Genomic DNA, 20093 nt, shown 5'->3' on the forward strand with positions numbered 1-20093 from the left:
CTCACACCATCCCCGTTGCCCTCAACATTTACTGAGCTCATACTAGTAGCCGGGGACCATGCTATGAATTTACATGCATTGTTGCTGTAAGGTGCCGTTGAGTCTATTTCTTCTCATGTGACAGAATAGAGCTGGCTGGTAGGGTTTCCTAGGCTGTAATATTTTTTTTTAATATTTACAGGAATAGATTGGCATGGCTTTGTCCTGTGGAACCACTTAACTGTTGTGCCACCAGGGCTCGTTTTACATGCATTACATCACATTAGTTCTCACCATAACCTTGGAAGGTAGTTACTAATTTAACTGTATTACAGTATGGAAATTGTAAGTCAGAGAGGTTGAGCAACTTCCCCAAGGTCACACAGCTAGGAGGAGCAGGACCTGGACTTTGAAGCCGGGTCTGTGTTTTTCTACCTGCCTCTTCCATCTCTAGCAGTGTTCTTCTCCATCTGGGGTCCACATATCTCCCCCAAACATCTAGTCCTTTTTTTTTTTAAGCAGCAACTTATAGCAGAACCACATTGTGATGTTTGTGGGTACCTCCCTCCAAAAAAAAAGTTAAAAAATACATTTATGACTGCTTTGGTATAATAAGGTCCTCTAAAAAAAAAAAAAAAAAAAAGTTTTTTTTTTTTTTTATTAATATAGATATGAAGCCATGGTGGTGCAACGGTTAAGTACTCAGCTGTTAACCAAAAGCTTGGCAGTTCAAACCCACACAGTGGCTCTGCTGGAGAAAGACCTGGCAATCTGCTTCTGTAAAGATTAGAGCCTAGGAAACCCTATGGGGGCAGTTCTACTCTTTAACATGGGTTGCCATGAGTTGGAATTGACTCAACAGCCCCCAACAAGAACCATAGCATAAAGACAAATACATGTTAAAACATTTTCTTAGACCTAAAAGTTCATTGTTTTCTTCTGATTTAAAAAAAAAAAATCATTTTTGTGAGCCCTGGAAACATTTTTGTGGGCCTTCACCATGGCACCTACTGTGGTTGATGGAGAAGTTGGCCCTGGCTTTGCATACCAGCATCCCCACAGTGCATCCCTCAGCAACCTCCAAGCTGCTCTTCCTGAAAGCCACCAGCTGCCTAACTACTAGCATGCTCTCTGGGTTGGAGTACTGGAGAACAATCCAGAGCACCATGCCCCAGACTACAGTGTCTTCTGCTAGAGCCAAGCACAGCACTTTGAATTACAACAGGGAGAAATTGCCTGAGGCGATTAAAAAGCAGTTTAGTTCTACCAGTAACAAAGGGTTTTTCTAAAGTCTTGGAGCTCCTGTTGTGAGTCTATCCTGATTTTCATCTCATTAGTGGTATGTATTCACACATACATATATACCACAAGGTGTGGTTATATAATCATACACTCAAAAAACACTTCCCTTTCCTTTACTTAAACCTGCTTTGCTATCTTCCTGTGCCATATGGTTGAGTTCCTTTATCATATGGTTCACCCATATCTCAAAGTCTTTGCTACCTGTTTCCTTAATCCTCTTCCAGAGAACCTTTTGACATTTGCTGTCTGATCTTGGATTCCTGCCTTCTCTTTGGTTCTACCCCAATTATGGAATCTTCCCCCAACTTCCAATCTTTCATATACAATTCTGATTGCAGCACATTTTTGCCAACTCATCTTCCCAAGTTGTTGTGAGGCACTTCCACCTTCCCAATCCTTACAGTTCTCTCCTTAATGAGAAGACTTACTCCTTTTCCATATCCCCGACAGTCACTACTGAGAAGACAGTAAATTACAGAACGAGGAAGCACAAGGATTTCCATTTTCTCCAACAAAATTAATTAAATCAAAGAAAACAAAATGTCAGTAATTCCAGTTTTACATCTGCTGTAAGCAGATTGTCAATCCAGAGTGAGTCAAGCAATTGTTTATTGGGAAGACATGGTATGTTTCTGTGTTTCTGGTAGCAAGTGAAGGCAGGATGGGAGCTTCCAGGAACCCAGCCACCACTGTCTCCATCTTGGGGGCCCCTAATTTGTCATCTTTGCTTTTCCCTAATGTCTCACTCTGTAGACATGCAGATAGCACTCCCCCTCAGCTATATGTCACTTCTCAATTCTCAATGTCTAATTCACAAATCTAGAATATCCTCAAATTCAACACCTCAGGAAAGAGAAGCTGATTGGGCCAGCATGGGCTGAGAAATCCACATTATCCGGTTATCTCTGGCTAAGGGGAAGGAGACCCTTTCCACCCATCTACCCATAAGGAGAGGTATACTGGTGGCACAGTGGTTAAAGTGCTTGGCTGCTAATCAAAAGATCAGTAATTTGAACCCACCAGCTGCTCTTCAGGAGAAAGATGTGGTGGTCTGCTTCTGTAAAGATTTACAGCCTTGGAAACCCTGTAGAGCAGTTCTACTCTGTCCTACAGGGTCGCTATGAGTTGGAATTGACTCAACTTGATGGCACTGGGTTTGGTTTCCTGGTTTATCCATAAGGACAGGAAAGTGGTGCTTCAGAGGTAGAATTCTCGCCTTCCACACAGAAGACCCAGGTTTGATTTCTGGCAGTGCTCCTCAAGCTCAGACACCGTTCATCTGTCATTGGAGGCTTGCACGTTGCTATGATGCTGACCAAGATGGGTTAGGAAGAAGGGCCTGGGGAATCTACTTCTGAAAATCAGCCAGTGAAAACCCTATGGATCACAAAGGTCTGATCCCCTTGTGCATGGGTCGCCATGAGTCGAGGGCCTACTTAGCAGCAGCCAACAACAATATCCACAATGAAGGACTATATGGGAACAGACTCTGAAAAACTGATATGGGCAGTTTCTCTAAGAGAAGGAAAAAAATAACTGGCCTGTCTAGTACACAGGCCAACAGGGAAGTTTCGTTTAAGTCTGTGTAGTCTTTAAAATATCACCTGACTCTCTGGAAAAAAATATCACAAAGTTAAATCAAGTCCTCTCATTGAAGGACCAGATGGAGCTCATTAACATGGAACCTCTGTCTCAGGTAATAACTCATGGCCAGTGGTCGAGTTTTTGTGCTGCCATATTCCTGCCACCCTCACCACCCCCATCTCAACTGCATCTTATGTGTTGTTTCAGAAACTCACAGTCCTGTTAACGTGAATCCTTGGCTACTAACAGCATAACCCGTCATCTTTTCTACAACAAGCATAATAGCAGAAGCATGCAGATTTTAATCCTTCAACACCCATGGTAAATATTTTGGGTGTACAAATGTGGATGATTAATGTGAGGAAACATCACCCCCCACCCCCCAGTTTCACATTATGTACCAACCTCATTGCAAATCACTGCAGAGATTGATAATCTTTTTTTTTTTTTTTTAATTTGTTGAAAGTATACATAACAAAACATAGGGCATCTCAACAATTTCTCTGTGCACAATTCTGTGACTTTGATTACATTATTCAAGTTGTGCAACCATTCTTGCTGTCCTTTTCCAAATCATTTCACCATCATTAACAAAAACTCAATGCCCCCTAAGCAAAAACTTCCCTGTTCCCACCCACCCCTGGTAACCACTAATAGTCTTTGGTTTCTCTATATTTAAGGATCATACGGTATTTGCCCTTCTGCAAGTGACTTATTTTGCTAACCATGATGTTTTTCAAGGTTCACCCGTGTGGTGGCATGCAATAGGGCTTCATTTCTCCTTATGACCAAGTAGTATTCCATTGTATGTATGTACCACATCTTGTTTATCCATTTATCTGTTGATGGAAGATAATAGTTGTTGAGCACTGGGACTCTTCTAAGTGTTCTATATGCGTGGGTCATTTAATCTTCACAATGGTCTTAGGGAAATGGGTGCTATCGTTAGTGCCATTGTACAGATGAGGAAACAGAGGCTTCGGGAGGTGAGAGACTTAAGATTCTTGCAGTACTGGAGGCAGGTTCAAACACAGGCAGTCTGGCTCCTGAATACGTAATCATTATGCTACACAGCATTCTCCTCCAGCCACAGAGAAACCCCATTCTCTATTATCCTGTAACACCAACACCCCAAGAGAGGCTTGTGCTCACGGGGTGATCAGATTATAGAGAAACATACTTTCTTGTGCAACCTAATTGTTGAAATGAATGGCAGACCCTTAAGGGTTTTATTTCATTTTCTTTTGGTAAATGGCATCGATTATTGGTTTGTTTTCCTAAGAACAGTTGAAGAAACAGTCAAATTAAGTCTGCTTTTATTTTAACGATCTAGCTTTGTCAGATATAACATATAATTCAAAGAAATTTTACCAAGCATACATGTCACCATCATTTAATTTAGCTCAAAAGAACATTTTAATCATTAGAATTGATGCACATCTATTTTTTCATATAAATTCTGTTGATATTATTAGAATTGATACAACCCAAAGCGTTGAAATAATAGTTCCCTTACATTTCTTATTACCACCCAAGTAAACATGCCCTAAGCATCTTCATCTAAAACGCGCAGGGGCCAGGCAATTCAGATTTATGTCTCCTCATTCCTTCTCCTCCTCCTTCCCAACAGTCACTGTGAGTCATACCTTCCCTGGGTATAGGGTATAGTGACATATGCTTAACAAAGCAAGTCCACAGAAGCCAGAGATGACTGGGCTAAATGCACCTCCATTCTAAATTTCATTTCACACTTCCACCGGCTTTCTCTGCTAGTGGGCAAAACGTCAACTGGATTAAATCTAAGTGTGACATGGCATAATTTCCAAAGGTATAAATCGTAATGAAACCTGCCAACCTGACCTCTGATCTGAAAATCAGCTTATCTATCACACCGACCCATGCCTTTATCACCTATAAAAAGAAACTCTTATAATAAATCATAAAATAACCAAGTTGTATCATCTGCATGCTGAATGTCACTGCTCTTATTTTAGTCTACCCAACTCGAAGGTTGTATCCAAGAAATGATTCAGTCCTCCCAGACCCATGCTATTAATTCTCAATTAACATCATTTCCCAGGTATACCACTTTGCGTTTTTTTCTGAAGCACTTCAGTTAGCCAAGTCTGCCCAGTTGCCTTGCCCAAAACAAGTTATTAGAGGCCTGAAATCATTTCTAACTGCTGGTGCAGTGGCTAAGAACTATGGCTGTAAACCAAAAGGTTGGGCGTTTGAATCCACCAGCTGCTTCTGGGAAACCCACAGGGCAGTTCTATTCTGTCCTATAGGGTCACTATGAGTCAGAATTGACTCAATGACAGTGGGGTTTTTTAACTTCTAGCTCACTGCCAGAGGCAAATATGTTTGATTCTCCCAAACCGTGTGACTTCAAATTATACTAGTGTGGCCGCCGTCAAAAATAAAATCTAAGCACACATGTATGAACACATGCTTAGAAAATTAGATCCAAAGTTTGAATAAAAAGAACACACGTTGGAGAATCAGAATTAGGGCTTTCAAGAGATCCTAGAACACATTAGAACATCTTCATGATAGTGAGAGTTGGGATAGCAACAAAAGGTAAAGAATTCACTAACAATTGTGAAGACACAATGTATTGAATTCTTACTATCTGTTGAGCCCTTAACATGTCTTATATAATTTAATCATCATCATGGCTCTATGAACTGATGGATTCTTGTCTATATTTTACCCCCACATCCAATCTATCACAAAGTTCTGTCAGATTTTACCTTATAAATAGTTCTCCAATTTGCTCACTCTTATCCATCTTCACTCTAGTTCCTCTTTTTCTTACCTTTCAACTCAGCTCTTGCAGTGGACCTTCTGTGAGAATGTTGAAGACACAAAGGATCATGGGAGCTTTTACTGGAGCTGGTGGAAGGAGTGATCTAGAGATGGAAATATTGAGGACAAGCTGTAAGAGGGCATAAACTTTCCTAAAAGAGAAGCTTGTTTCTTTTTAGCAGTGGAACGGGGAGAGTAATGGTCTAGCAGCAAAGAGAATGATGTGACTTCCACCCCCAACTCTGAGGCTGACAGGCATAAACCTTCCTTTACAGGGGCCATCAAGGATACAGTATCCTCAGTAAGGAGGCCAAATTCAGCTAAGGCAGAGGGGGAAGGGAATGTTCAGATAGTAGTTTGAGGATGACTGGATGCATGGTTAAGCACTCGGCTGCTAACCAAAAGGTCAGCAGTTCAAACCCACCAGCTGCTCCATGGGAGAAAGATGTGACAGTTTGTTTCCTTAAAGATTACAGCCTTGGAAACCCCATGGGGCAGTTCTACTCTGTCCTATAGGATCGCTATGAATTGGAATCATCTCCACAGCAATGGGTTGGGAGGCAGTTGTACATGAACCAGGGTCCCAGAGGACTCAGTAAGAGGCAACAGATAGGGGGAAGAAGTGGAGGTTGGGTCTAGAGAACGTCACAGAGCATTTAAAAGTGAAAGCCCAAGGGAGTCCAGACAAGCTTACATTTGGGGAAGTGACCAAGCATGGCAGTGTTGCAAGAGGTGGTGGAATTAGCTGCTCTTAGGGTTTGTGAAGAATTGGTTCCTCAGAGCTGTTGGGATGGGGTAAGGGTGGGTAACCACCTTAGCCTGGATTGAGATGCCTTCAAAACCGTCCAAGGCCAGATGCATTCAGGCAAACGGAGTTGATTCATTTGGAGAACTCTTTCTATACATTGGTAAAAAATTGGTAACTATGGAAATTTCTCGTGAATGGCGAAATTATACCCCGGAGATTCTCAGTTTCAAGCCCCGTATAATCACCTGAGAACTTTCAGAAAAGGCTGATCTTTGGAATCCATCTCTAGGGATTCTGGTGTGCATCCTAGACTGAGCACCTTTCCAAAGGCCTCGTTATTAAAAAAAAAAAAAAAAAAAAGCCAGCCTCTGCTTGGCATGATGACACCTTGGAAGGAATCCCACCCTAGCTTAACAAGGATTTTCCCTCAACAGTCTCCCCTGACCATCCCAGCCTGGGGAGCAGGGTGCCCTTTCCATTTGTTTCTATTATATACCCAAGGCATATCTCCATGTTTGCATGTCCTCACTGTGTTATAAGTAGCTGGTGATGTGTCTTTTCTGTGAGCTCCTTGATGGCAGGGCCTGTGTCTCTCTCATCCTCCTATAGCCTGAGCCTGACAAACAATAAATATTTGCTGAATGAATGGTTACTTCCATCCCTCTCTTGTCCTTGGGAATACCACTTCCCCATTGTGAACTTGCCCTTAGTAAGTGCCGTGTAAACACACACAGACTACATATACACATAAGTGATGTTATCCACATTTTATGAACGAGAAAATTGAAGCACTGAGAGGTTAACTGACTTGCCCAACATCATACAGCAAATAAGTCAACATCATACAGCTAGTAAGTGGCTGAATTGGTTTCAGCCCAAGAAGTTTGCTCTTAAGCTGTATTCTGTATAGATCTTCTGGTTGGAATGGCTCTCTGCCTCACTCCAGGCCTCGAGTTTTACACCTATGTTGTAAAGATGAGGATGCTAAAAGCTAACCTTCATTTTGCAACCAGGTTGCACCCAAGTTTCTCTCAAAATCCTATTATTGAGTGGGTGAATGCCCTTGGAAGAGCAGATGGATGGTGCTTGGCCATTGCCCCAAACCCCGATTCCAACAAGATCCTGATGGTCTCTGACCAACTCACCTCGCCATCCTCCCCCAGTGAGGGCAAGGCCTGGCACAGGAAGGCCCCAGATATTTAGAAGATTCTGATTTAATTGGTCTGGGTTGTAGCCGAAGCATCAGCTTTGAAAAGCTCCACGGGGAATTATAATGTGCAGTCTGGAAGAAACAACAGCTCAGTGCAAGCAAAAAGGGCAAACCCAAGCAAAGGCTTGGGGAAGGAAGGAGATCCACTTATACCTTAACACTTAGAGCTGAGCTGGTCTGAAGTCCCCTCTCTAGGTCTTCAGAGGGCTTGGGTGGAGCCCAAGCAGGAGACAACCTTGGAGAGTAAAGGGATCCTCAAAGAGCTGGAATCCTAAAACAGAGGATATAATCCTAGCAGCAGATCAGCTCCCTAACCTGCACCCAGCCCTATCAACAAGCCTGCTCTCTGTTGTGGCGGGGGTGAGAAAGGAGAAAAGCTGAGGGATCCCTGGTCCCCCTGGAGGCCTACTGTGTACACACCTGCTTGTCTCTCTCCCATGCCTATCTCTGCTCACTACACCTTACTGATAGCCTTCTCCCAATGCGGTGTTTGGGGGACACTGTGAGCCCAAAATGTCTCTCTATTTTAGATGTACCATTCTAAGTTCAAGCTAGAATCTTTTCCCAATCCCTGTTTTAGGCAAGCTTGCAGGCTCCGAAATGCTAGATGTTTTGGTCTCTCTTCCCTCTTCTCTGCCTCCTTTCTTGACCCTGTCGTAGGGATATTCTTAAGAACACCATCTATTATGGTGCTGTATGTTCAAAGATTTGTGTAAGACGTATAAACCTAAGTTCTAGGAAAAGATTTTTTTTCTCCTCAAAAATTATTTTCCTCATAGAAAATATGAATTTTGTTATTTTTATATATCTCTGGTCACTTTGATCTCCAGGAATCTAAGAAAGACTATATATGTACACACACATATGTATACATAAATAATACAGTATATATACATTATACTCTATATAACAAAAAAAAACCCATTGGCTGTCAAGTTGATGCCTACTCATAGCAACCCTATAGGACAGAGTAGAACTGCCCCACAGGGTTTCCAAGAAGCGGCTGGTGGACTCAAACTGCTGACCTTTTGGTTAGCAGCCAAGCTCTTAACCACTGCACCACCAGAGCTCCTAGTTAAGTATTTAAGAAAAAAAAAAAACTGTTGTCATTGAGTTGATTCTGACTCATAGAGACCCTCTAAGACAAAGTAGAAGTGCCTGTAGTGTTTCCAAGGAGCAGCTGGTGGATTCGAACTGCCGACCTTTTGGTTAGCAGTGGAGCTCTTAACCACTTCACCACCAGGGCTCCATATACTATATGTAGTATGTATATATACATCTGTGTATATGCATATACAGTCATGCATCACTTCATGTCCATAATATGTTCTATGAAATAGGATGTTATGTGATCCGGACATTGTGCGAACACCATATTGTAGTCTGGTCCTGCTTTTTCGTTAAGCATCTTGAACAAGCTTCCTGCCTTAGCAGTGATCATCAGTGTGCTCAGAGGGATTCACTTTTGTGTTTGGTCCTCAATCTACGTCATTAGCAACTTCTCCATACCTGATATAAGCCTCTCGAATTTTCTTAGCCTCGTAGCTTTCAGTGGACAGCAGTGGGCTTTACATGCACATATATATTTACTATGTGGTATATAATTGTTTTTAAACAGTTTTAATAAAGTATAACTTAAACAACATAAAATTCACTTGTTTATGGTGTATAATCTTAAATGCTACTTCAAATTCCTTGTGAAATATGGGTAGAATATTAAATTAGCATATATAAATTAAACAATGCTGAGACCTAAGTAACTAAAGGTTTTTCATGACCTAGATCTAGCTACTTCCTCCACTGAGATCTTTTTATTCATTCATTCACTCAACAAATGTTTTTTGAGCATCTACCGTGTGCTGGATGTTGGAGATACGACGGGGAATGAGTCAGACAAAGTATCTGCCTTCACAGAGCTTGTATTTAGAGTGGGAAAGAAAAACAAACAAATAGATATTAATAAAATAACAGGTGCGGAGAAAAACTAAATTGGGAAGGGGATGGGAGTGAAATTTTAGAGAAGGTAGCCAGGGAAAGCCTTTCCAAGAGTTGACATTGGAGTAGTACCTGAATGAGGTGAAGGAGAAAACTATTGGGTGTATGTGGGGGAAGAACCCTGCAGACAGGAACAAGAGGGCAGCAGTCTCAAGACATGGGACTTAGTCTCAGTGCAATGGGAAGCCAACTGAAGGCCTCAGGAGGGTAGAGCAACATGAACCAAGTTGAGTTTTTAAAGCAACATTCTGGTATGTGGATACTAGATTGTAAGTGAAGGATGGGAGCAAGTGAAGTGAAAGCAGAGGACTAATTAGGAGGCTATTACAAGAGATCATGTTGGCTTAGATCAAGAAACCAGTTGCCATTGAAACTCCGACTCATGGCAACCCCATGTAGTACCCCAGGGGGTGCAAATGGCTAATGAACTCACCTGCTAACTGAAAGGCTGGAGATTCAAATCCACCCAGAGGTGCCTTGGAAGAAGGGCCTGGCAGTCTACTTCTGAAGAATCATCCATTGAAAACCCTATGGACACACATGGAGCCACCATGAGTAGCTGGAGTTGATTGATGGCAAATGGTATGGAAGGTCAGGAAGGAGGCTGGATTTAACATATATTTTGAATGTGGAGCTGAAAAAACTTGTTGATTGGATGAAGGGTATGAGAGAGAGAAATTGAGAATGGCAGGCATTGGACTTTTGGGAGGTGTCTGTTGAAGTTGTTAGGGGGCAGAGTCTTTGGTCCCCAACTGTCTCTGCCCTCTCACTTTAGTCAGCAGATGGACATATAGTTCCCTAAGGGCAAAGCACCTTGGCCACTTGAAAACAGGAAGCTGTTGCCATATACAGAGATCATAAGCAACCCCCTTGGCCATTCTCTGAAAAGAGGAAGTTGACAGTAACCACCATGTATTAGGGTACCCATCGTTTGCCAAGCACTGTGCTGAATACCTTGCTGTACACTGTATCTCACAAAGTTCTCTCAGCACTGCCAAAAGCTAAGGATTGTTGGTGTCCCTATTGTATACATGAGAAAATTGAGACTCAGAAAAGTTGAGTGAATTTCCCAAGGTCACACAGCTAGTATGTGGCAGACTTAGACACGTACTAGGTTTTCTAACTCTAAAGGGTGTGCTCTAATCATTATGTAATACTGTCCCATGCTCAGGGGCCAAGATTCCAGGCACTGTTTGCCATTTAGATTTGCCAAAGTTTGTCACAACAAATTTTCCAGGCAGGGGTCCCTGAGCTACTGTATTCCATTTTTTCAGCTGTCACTGGAACTCTGCTATTTATCGCATCTCTCCCAGAAGATTCTTGGGTAACAGATGTGGCTTGGGATTTGATAAAAACATCATTTCCACACACCCTTTCATTCTGTTTGGAATCTTTACTCTGGAGATAGAAGGACAGCTGAGCAAACAGCCCACGCCCTTTTTGCTGGCATTAACTGAAATGGAAGCTCTAGAGACTGCATGAGACAATTAATAAAAAGACAATTCCCACTTAAAGGGACAGTTTAGAAAATTCCTGTTGCCATTTCTGGAACTTTCACAGCTGTTTTTCTCTCCCATGCCAAAGCTTCAGGGCACAGGTTGAGGAAGTCAGCCACTTATGTATGGTAGTTCCTTGGAAGCAGGGCCATGTCTGTCTTGTGTATAATGTAGCGCCTAGCACAGAACTCTCAGTACATGTTTTGGGGCTGGCTGGATGAACTATAATCATGACTGCAGCACTGACTCAGACCAAGGTCATCTCACCAAGTCAATGCTTTGTTAGTGGTTGTGTAAGAAATGGAGAAAGGAGATGACTGTTCTATGGCAACGAATTAGCCCATGGCATCAAGCCTTACCGTGGGAGCTGGGTGGGAGAAGGGGGAGCAGGGCAGGATCTAGCACCAAATTTGAAACTCCCCAGCAGTCATTTGCAAACAGCACAGCCTCACAACAGAACACTTGGAACTTAGGGCTTGGGGAATCAGACAGGGTGTTTGGAGACAGGTGACCAAGGAAGTGTTACTTTTACTTCTTAGTGGAGTGACCTTGGACAACTCACCTAACTTCTCTAAGCCCTAGCTTCATCTTTAAAGTGGGGATAGTAATATTCACTCCAGCAGTTGTTATGAGAATTAAATGAGATAACGCACATTGTAAGTGATAAGTGGTGGCAGTTATCATTATTAGTCCCAAACTAGTCACCTATCTCCCTTTCAACATTGTCTTTTTCTCCCTAGCACAAACATTTGGCAATATGAACATCACCTATGTTTGGTACCTGTCTTCCAACCACCCCACTTGGTATCAGTTCTGCCCTACTTCCTAGATCTTTAGGATTCTGCCAGAGACAATAGTTTGCTCCATCTCAGGGTGCTGGGAGTTATAATCTGCCATTGAGTTCTAGAGCTCAAGTACTTACTTCCTACAATAATTCTAGATGGAGGCCTGGAATTAGGCAGAACATAGACAGGAGGGGACATATACTCTGTCTCCCGATAAGAGGAGTGTCACATTTTATAGCCATGCTTTGATACCACCACAGAACCTAAGACTCTTCACCCATGGTGGAAACTCTCAAAGTGTAACTCCAAGAGGGGCAGAGAGATTCCTATTGAAAAGGAAATCTTGATTAGAATAGTAAGGAGAAAAGGGAAGTTCCTTTCTCATCCTGATTAGTGACTGCTGAGAAGGTGGTAGGAAAATCAGGATAAAAGGATTTCGTTTTACCTGTTGACACTTCCTAACCACCTTATTGGGAGTCCCTGGGTGTTGCAAATGGTTAAGCACTTGACTGGTAACTAAAAGGTTGATGGTTTGAATCTATCCAGAGGCACCTTGGAAAAAAGCCTAGCAATCTGCATCTGAAAGGTCATAGCCTTGAAAACCCTGTGAAGCACTGTTCTACTCTGAAACCCATGGGGTTGTCATGAGTCAGAATCGACTCCAAAGCAGCTGATTTTTTTATCCTCATTAAATAAATCTATTCTGATAGCACCTCAGAGTTGCTCTTAGCAACAAATTTGGTAATTGGGATCAAGGCAGTGGGGTGTGCTTGTTAAAATGCAGAGTCCCAAGCCACAGCCCTCATCTCCTGAATGAGAGGTGGTGCTTGGAATCTGCATTGCAACAAGTACCCCCAAATGAGTCTGATACAGGTGAGAGGCACCACCCTTTATAGAGAATGGAATTTGTCGTGTTTTAGGTCATATTCGGACCTGATGCTATTCAGCTTCCTGAAATTTTAATACTTATTAAGAATTTGAGCTACCCAAGCAAAAATTTTTGTCTTATAGGAGCTGCAAGTAACAGAAATCCACTCAAATGGATGTAAATTAAAAAGATAAATGTATTGGAAAGAGAGGGACATTTCTCAATGGAAATAGCTAAGCCTCGTGAGAGATTGGAACAAGGAACTGGAAAGCAAGGCCTCTGTACTCACTCTTTCTTGACGTTCTTTTTTCCTCAGACATCTCTTTCATTCTTCTTCCCCTGCATGTGGTGGGAAATGACTGCTAGGCAGATTTGTGTGTTTCTCTGTTCAGGGCCCCACACAGATGACTCTTGAGTATCCTAATTCCAAATTCTTAGTAGAGAGAATCTGATTGGCTCATCTTAGATCAGGTATCTACCTCTCATCTGATCAGCTGTGACCAGGTAGCCCCACTGCCCAATCAGAAGGTTCTTCTAATAGCAGAGGTTGGAAGGAAAGAAAGACATAGAGGCCCATTTCCAGATTAAAACCACAGCTGCTCTTGATAATGGAGCCATTTTTTATTTTTCCTTATCTCCCTCGAAACACATGTTCTAGAACATGGGTCAGCAAACACTCCCGACCTCCTGCCTGTTTTTGTAAATAAAGTTTTATTAGAACACAGCCACGCCTACTCATTTGGGTGTTGTCATGGCTGCTTTTGCACCACGACGACAGAGTTGAGTAGTTGCAGTGGAGACTGTATGACTCGAAAGCCTAAAATATTTACTTTAAGGCTCTTTACAGAAAAAGCTTGCTGACCCCTGCTCAGCTCTATTTCTAAATTATTACTAGTGTTTCATCCCTGTCAGTTCTCTTTTCCTCCAACTAGTATAAGCGTATTTCCCAAACCTCAGTCATTTGCATACCACTCTACGGATGTTAGAGGGCTATGTAGTACTGGCTGCTTCTTTCCTGTAACCTTTGGAGCTTTGAACAGGAGCATGTCGAACTGTCTAAAAATTCTGCAGAAAAAATTCTCTACAAAGGCAATTGTGGGTCTTAAGATGTGGAGCACAAAGCATTGATAATCTGCAAGGTGATTTTAGTTAGTAGTTCAGATTGTTTTAGGTGGCACCAAAGCCTGTGGCTGTCGAGTTGATTCTGACTCATAGTGATCCTATGACAGAGTAGAACTGCCCCACTGGGTTTCCAAGGAGAAGCTAGTGGATTCAAATTGCTGACCTTTTGGTTAGCAGTCAAGCTCTTAACCATTGTGCCACCAGGGCTCCTGAAGTGGTACAGAGACATAATATTGAATAAAATGAAGTCATGTCATTAAAGATTATTCTGTTTTCATTTTTTTTAATTACAAGTCTTTTGAATTACTTGGAGAAAGTCTCATTTGATGATAAGGAGCTCTGGTGGCACAACACTTAAGTACTAGGCTGCTCATGGAATGGTTGGCGGTTCGAGTCCACCCAGTGGCTTCGTGGGAGAAAAGACCTGGCGATCTCCTTCTGTAAATGTTGTTGTTGTTAGGTGCTGCCGAGTCAGTTCCAACTCATAGCAACCCTGTGTACAACAGAACAAAACACTGCCCAGTCCTGTGCCGTCCTCACAATCATTGCAGTGTTTGAGCCCATTGTTGCAGCCACTGTGCCAATCCATCTCATTGAGGGTCTTCCTCTTTTTTGCTGACCCTCTACTTCAGCAAGTGTGATGTCCTTCTCCAGAGACCAATCCCTCCCGATAATGTGTCCAAAGTACGTGAGAAGAAGTCTTGCTATCCTCACTTCTAAGGGGTATTCTGGCTGTACTTCTTCCAAGACATATTTGAGGTTTTCACTGACCAGTTTTTTTCCGAAGTAGATCTCCAGGTCCTTCTTCCTAGTCTGTCTTAGTCTGGAAGCTCTCCTGACACCTGTTGTCTTAGTTATCTAGTGCTGCTATAACAGAAATACCATAGTGGATGGCTTTAACAAACAGAAATTTATTCTCTCACTGTTTAGGAGGCTAGATGTCTGAATTCAGGGTTCTGGCTCTAGGGGAAGGCTTGTCTCTTTTGAACCTCTGCTACTGGGTGACCTTCATGTGGGTTGGCATCTCTGTTCCCCCGTCCCTGCTTCTATCACTTGTTTGTTTAATCTCCTTTATATCTCAAAAGAGATTAACTCAAGATACATCCTGCACTAATCCTGCCTCATTAATATAACAAAGACAACCCATTCCCAAATGGGATTGTAACCACAGGCATAGAGGTTAGGGTTTCCAACACATATTTTGGGGGGATACAATTCAATCCATAACACTGGCCCACCAAGGATGACCCTGCTGGTATTTGAAATACTGGTAGCATAGCTTCTAGCATCACAGCAGCACTGAAGCCACACAGTATGACAAACTGACAGATAAGTGGTGGCCATAAATATGACAGCCTAAAAAACCCTATGGGGCAGTTCTACTCTGTCACACTGGGTTGCTGTGAGTCAAAAATTGTCTCAATGGCACCTAACAAGAACAACATGCCATCAATGCCTAACATTTACTAACTTTTGTTAACTACATTTTTTCTCCTTAATTTCCCTCCCACCCCCCCACCATGGCATGTGTTTTCAGTATTAGAATGCATGCGTACTAATTGAGTGTGTTTAAATTTTTGGTTGGTAATGTGGATTTTGAGAAATAGGGTTTGATAATACAAGCCACCAATGAGGCAAGTGGCACTGTGGCATCACCTGTCTTTGGTATGACAGTATACCAATGAGAGCTAGAAGTAATTTATTGCAGGCACCTCTCCATTAGGTTACATGGGGAACCTCTGGTTTTCCAAATATGACACAAAAAAACCAAACCAAGCCTACCAGGGCTCCCTAACTGTCACACAGGAACGCCATAATTATGCTTGGAAGCCTTATCTCACAGAAAAAAAGGGGAAAAAAGGCAAAAGTTTACAAAACTAACATATCCAGGAAGCATCACCTAATAGAATGCTCCACCTACACAACAGTGAGGCTCCAACTCCAGTTGGCTGAGCTTCATGCATTTCAAAAAGGACCCACCGTGACGCTAAATGCATTGGAACTGGAATAACTAATGCCTTACCTCTGAGGTCCAGAAGCATAACGAAAGAGCTAATATCAAGGAGAAAATTCAAGGTCTGGCTCAGAGCCTTCAGCAGGCAGCAATATCTAGCTAGAACTTAATAAGGCTGCTTTGCTTTTATTTATTTTTATGCTTATCTCCCATTTATGGCTAGAGATACTGGTTTGCCACTTATAGTGGTGATAGAGTTTCCTTTCCAAATAAATTTAGTTAAGGCGAAACATGACTAGATTTTTTAAATACTAAGCAAATGTCAACTTAGGTATAAAGGAAAAAATGTTAAAAAGGCACACGAACCATTAAAGCTTGGGAAAACCTTCAGTAAAGTGATTGATGTATATACGCTGCGGTACTGCTACCCAGAGGAGCCAGTGACAGGTTGGGTCTAAGTAGCTTGGCTAGGGTGTAGGAAGGAGCTAACATCTCAACCGAACCTCAGACTTTCTAGGCAGTGAAAGAGTGTGGAAGGACATTACAGGCAGTGAGAATAGAATGTTCAAAGGCCAAGAAAGAACTAGCTGCCTCTGGAACCTGAGAGCAGGAAAACCCTGTCTCCATCTAACTCTTCCCATCTTAGGACAGTGGCTTCCTTGAGTCATAGTTTCTGCCTTGGTGAGGGCAGGGGAAGAAAAAAATGGCCCTTGGGTACCAGCAAGAGAGCAGAGAGAGAGGAAATGAACTGAAGGCACACATTCCATCTAATGCTTGGAATGTTTGCCTTGATCGTGGAATTGTTTGGTTTGCGGGAGCCACTAAAGCAAAGGACTTCAAGCATTGGAGTGGCATGGTCACTGCATTTTTAGAATAATCATTAGTTCAAAGGGGTGAATCTCTCTGATCCTCAGTTTGTTCATCTGTAAAATGGGGATAATTGAAGCAGTGGTAGTATGTCCACCCTGCCGCCGTGCATGGGGGAATTGCCCCACCAATTCTGTCCTGTTTCTCCTCCACCCAGGGGACTAAGATGTCCTATCATGGCCACATCTACACTCGAGGTGTCCAGGTCCCACTCCACTCTGTTCTCGGGCCTTACAAGTATCCAGGATTGTTGGACGGTGCCTTGACCAGTGCTGATGGGCCAGTAGGGGTGTCCACACCCAAGAGCAGCTCAGTACAGAGTCTCTGTCTTGCCACTGAAAGCTCTTCTTCCTCCCATTTCAAGTCCCTCCACTCATCCACCTATGGCACGGCCCTCCCCTGCCTCCTATTGGCACTTGGCCCAGCCCCAGCTGTCTCTGGAATCTTGAGAGCAGAAAAGCCCTGGCTCCATCTAGCTCTTCCCATCTTAGGACAGTGGCTTTCTTGAGTCATTTTTTCTGCCTTGGTGAGGACTGGGGAAGCAAAAAATGGCCACTGGGTTCCAGCAAGAGCACAGAGAGAAATGAGAAATGAACTGAAGACACACATTCTAATATTTGGAGCCCTATCCTGCCATGTAGGCACAGGGGGCTCTTAGGATTAAGTAAATGCCTGGCAGGTAGGATCTACTCAGCTTGGCAGTTATTTTTATTTTGGGGCTGGGGAGGAAAGAGGTTGAGAAAAATCCTATCCCTGTGGAAATGTGTGTCAGGAGCTTTTTTCAAAAAGTGCTCTAAATCCCTGGGTGTACATCGCCACGGCCCTCCTCAGGCTGTGATAAGAGAGAAGATGGTGAGGGCAGGAGCCAGAGCCTTTATGTGAGCCGGTGAGCTCAGCCCAGAAGCTTCTGTGCATGAGTCCAGACAGACTTCTTGCCATTTAGGATAGGGCTGAGTGAAGCGTGCCGAGCTGCCCTCCTGCCTCTAAGTGCTCTGGTATACCCTCCCTCCACCCCCAGGTCTTCGCTGTATTCTTAGGTCCTCCAGCTGAGTCAGGTGTGAGCACTTTATTTCTCCAACCACCTAAACTCCTTAAGGGTTCTTCTGAAACTCTGGTCAAGTGGAGTGTCTAAAGGCAGGAACTTTGATCAGGGCCACTATGGATGGACCCTCACAGAACGGTAGTAAAACATAGGATGGAACTCACATTCTTAAAAAGTCCAGACTTACCGGACCTATTGAGACTGGAGGACTCCCTGAGACTATCGCCCTGAGATAGTCTTTAAACCTTGAACTGAAACTATCCCCTGAGGTCACTTTTTAATAAAATAACAGATTGACACACAAAATAAAGGATATTACTTTTGAGTATGGCGCTCCATTAAAAAGCCACTTATGTGAGACCAAAAGGTCAACAATCACCCTAAAGCAAAGACCAGAAGACAGAGGGGCAGGGAAACTGGAGCACTGGACATGGAATAGCCATACTGCAATTAAAGAGAATGTTGACACACTGTGAAAAACATAACTTATGTCACCGAAGAATTTGTGTAGAAATCTTCAAATGGGAACCTAATTTGCTTGTAAACTTTTGACGAAAACACAATTAAATATTATTAAAATAAAATAAAGGCAGGGACTGCAATCAGGTAGAGCTGACTTCAGTTCCTGAATTTGTGATGTGACAGCTTGCCTACCCTCCCTGAGTCTCCATTTCCTGTAAAGTCAGGTTCATAATGTAAAGTAGGGTCTTAGTAAAAAGTAATTAACCAGCCAGTTGCTGCTGAATCGACTCATGACAACCCTAAGTGTGAGAGAACTGTGCTCCATAGTGTTTTCAGTGGCTGATTTTTTAGAAGTACATCACCAGGATTTTCTTCCTTGGTGCCTCTGGGTGGACTCAGGCCTCCCAACCTTTCAGTTGGCAACCAAGCATATAAACTGTTTGCACCACTCAGGGACTCTTATGTAAAGCATATGAGAGATAATAAGCACAAACCACTAACGTTGTGTGTGATACATTGATAAGTGCTCAAAAACACAGAGTCTGTTGATATCTTGCCTGAAAACACAATGTATGCAGTAATACTTCAATCTGATTGCCTCTTCCTCCAGGAAGCCTTCCTAGAAGCCCCAGGCCGGGTTGGATCTTCCTGTAATATGGTCCTGCCCTGTGCTTCCTCTAGGGCTTCTTAAAACGGTACCTGCTGCTCATTACTCCCTCTGGCAGAGTCACGACCAGGAAAATAATAATGATGAACCACACTGGTTAACTTGCCTGATTGTGACCGTGGCTGCATAGAAGGAAGCTCCAGGCAACAGGAGAGGGTGTTAAAATGATTGTCTGAAGTCTTTCTTCCTCTCTGGAGTACAGGGTCAGAGAACGTGCCTGCTTGTTTATTGCTGTAGCCCTAGTGCGTACCTGTACCTGTACCCATACCTATCAAGTTGATTCTCACTCATAACAACCCTGTAGCGACCCTACAGGACAGAGCAGAACCGCCTCATAGGGCTTCCAAGGCTGTAATCTTTACGGAAGCAGACTGCCACACCTTTCTTCTGCAGAGTAGCTGGTGGGTTTGAACTGCAGACCTTTTGGTTAGCAGCTAAGCGCTTTAACCACTGTGCCACCAGGGCTCCTTCCCTAGTGCTTAGCAGGCTGTTAATGAATATTTATTCAAGACTCAAATGAATAAGGGAACAAGTTCCCCAAATTCAGTTTTATCAGGCATTCATTTATTCCCCCTTTCAATGAATATTTCTTGAGTATCTGCTGTGTCAGGCACTGTTCTAGGCTCGTGAGTGACATCAGTGAACAAAACAGGCAAAGATACTTGCCCTCACGGGCTTGTTGTTGTCGTTAGTTCCTGTGCAGCTGGCTCCGGCTCATTGCAACTCCGTGTACGACAGAACAAAGCCCTGCCTGGTCCTGCACCGTCCTCGTGACCATTGGTATGCCTGAGTCCTTTGTTGCCTTCCAGCCTAGGGTGTCCATCTTCCAGCACTATATCGGACAATATCCTCTTGTTTTTACGGCTAATTTTTGAAACTAGGTCACCAGGTCTTTCTTCCTAGTCTGTTTTAGTCTGGCAGCTCCTCTGAAATCTGCCCACTGCAGGTGACCCTGCTGGTATTTGAAATACTGGTGGCATAGCTACCAGCCTTTTAGCAACATGTAAGCCAGCACAGTACGACTAGCTGACAGATGAGTGGTGGTCACCGGGCTTATCCTCTCTGTGTTGGTTAGGTATTAATACATATCCCAGAGGGATTAATACTTCAATTATTAGAAGTGTAAAACTCCAGACTTTTTTCAGAGTAAATAAGGGGATCTGGGCAGAGCTTGGGGTAGATTTGAATGAATATCACCTGCTCT

The 20093-nt window shown here is 43.1% G+C and overlaps 1 protein-coding gene across 2 annotated transcripts in view; it reads left to right on the forward strand.

The window, feature by feature from the left end:
• Nucleotides 1-20093, forward strand: part of PRKCB (protein kinase C beta) — a 390245-nt gene that overhangs the window by 290606 nt on the left and 79546 nt on the right. The window lies entirely within an intron of this gene.

Source organism: Elephas maximus, chromosome 12, assembly GCF_024166365.1.
Source record: "Elephas maximus indicus isolate mEleMax1 chromosome 12, mEleMax1 primary haplotype, whole genome shotgun sequence".
Lineage (NCBI taxonomy): Eukaryota > Metazoa > Chordata > Mammalia > Proboscidea > Elephantidae > Elephas > Elephas maximus.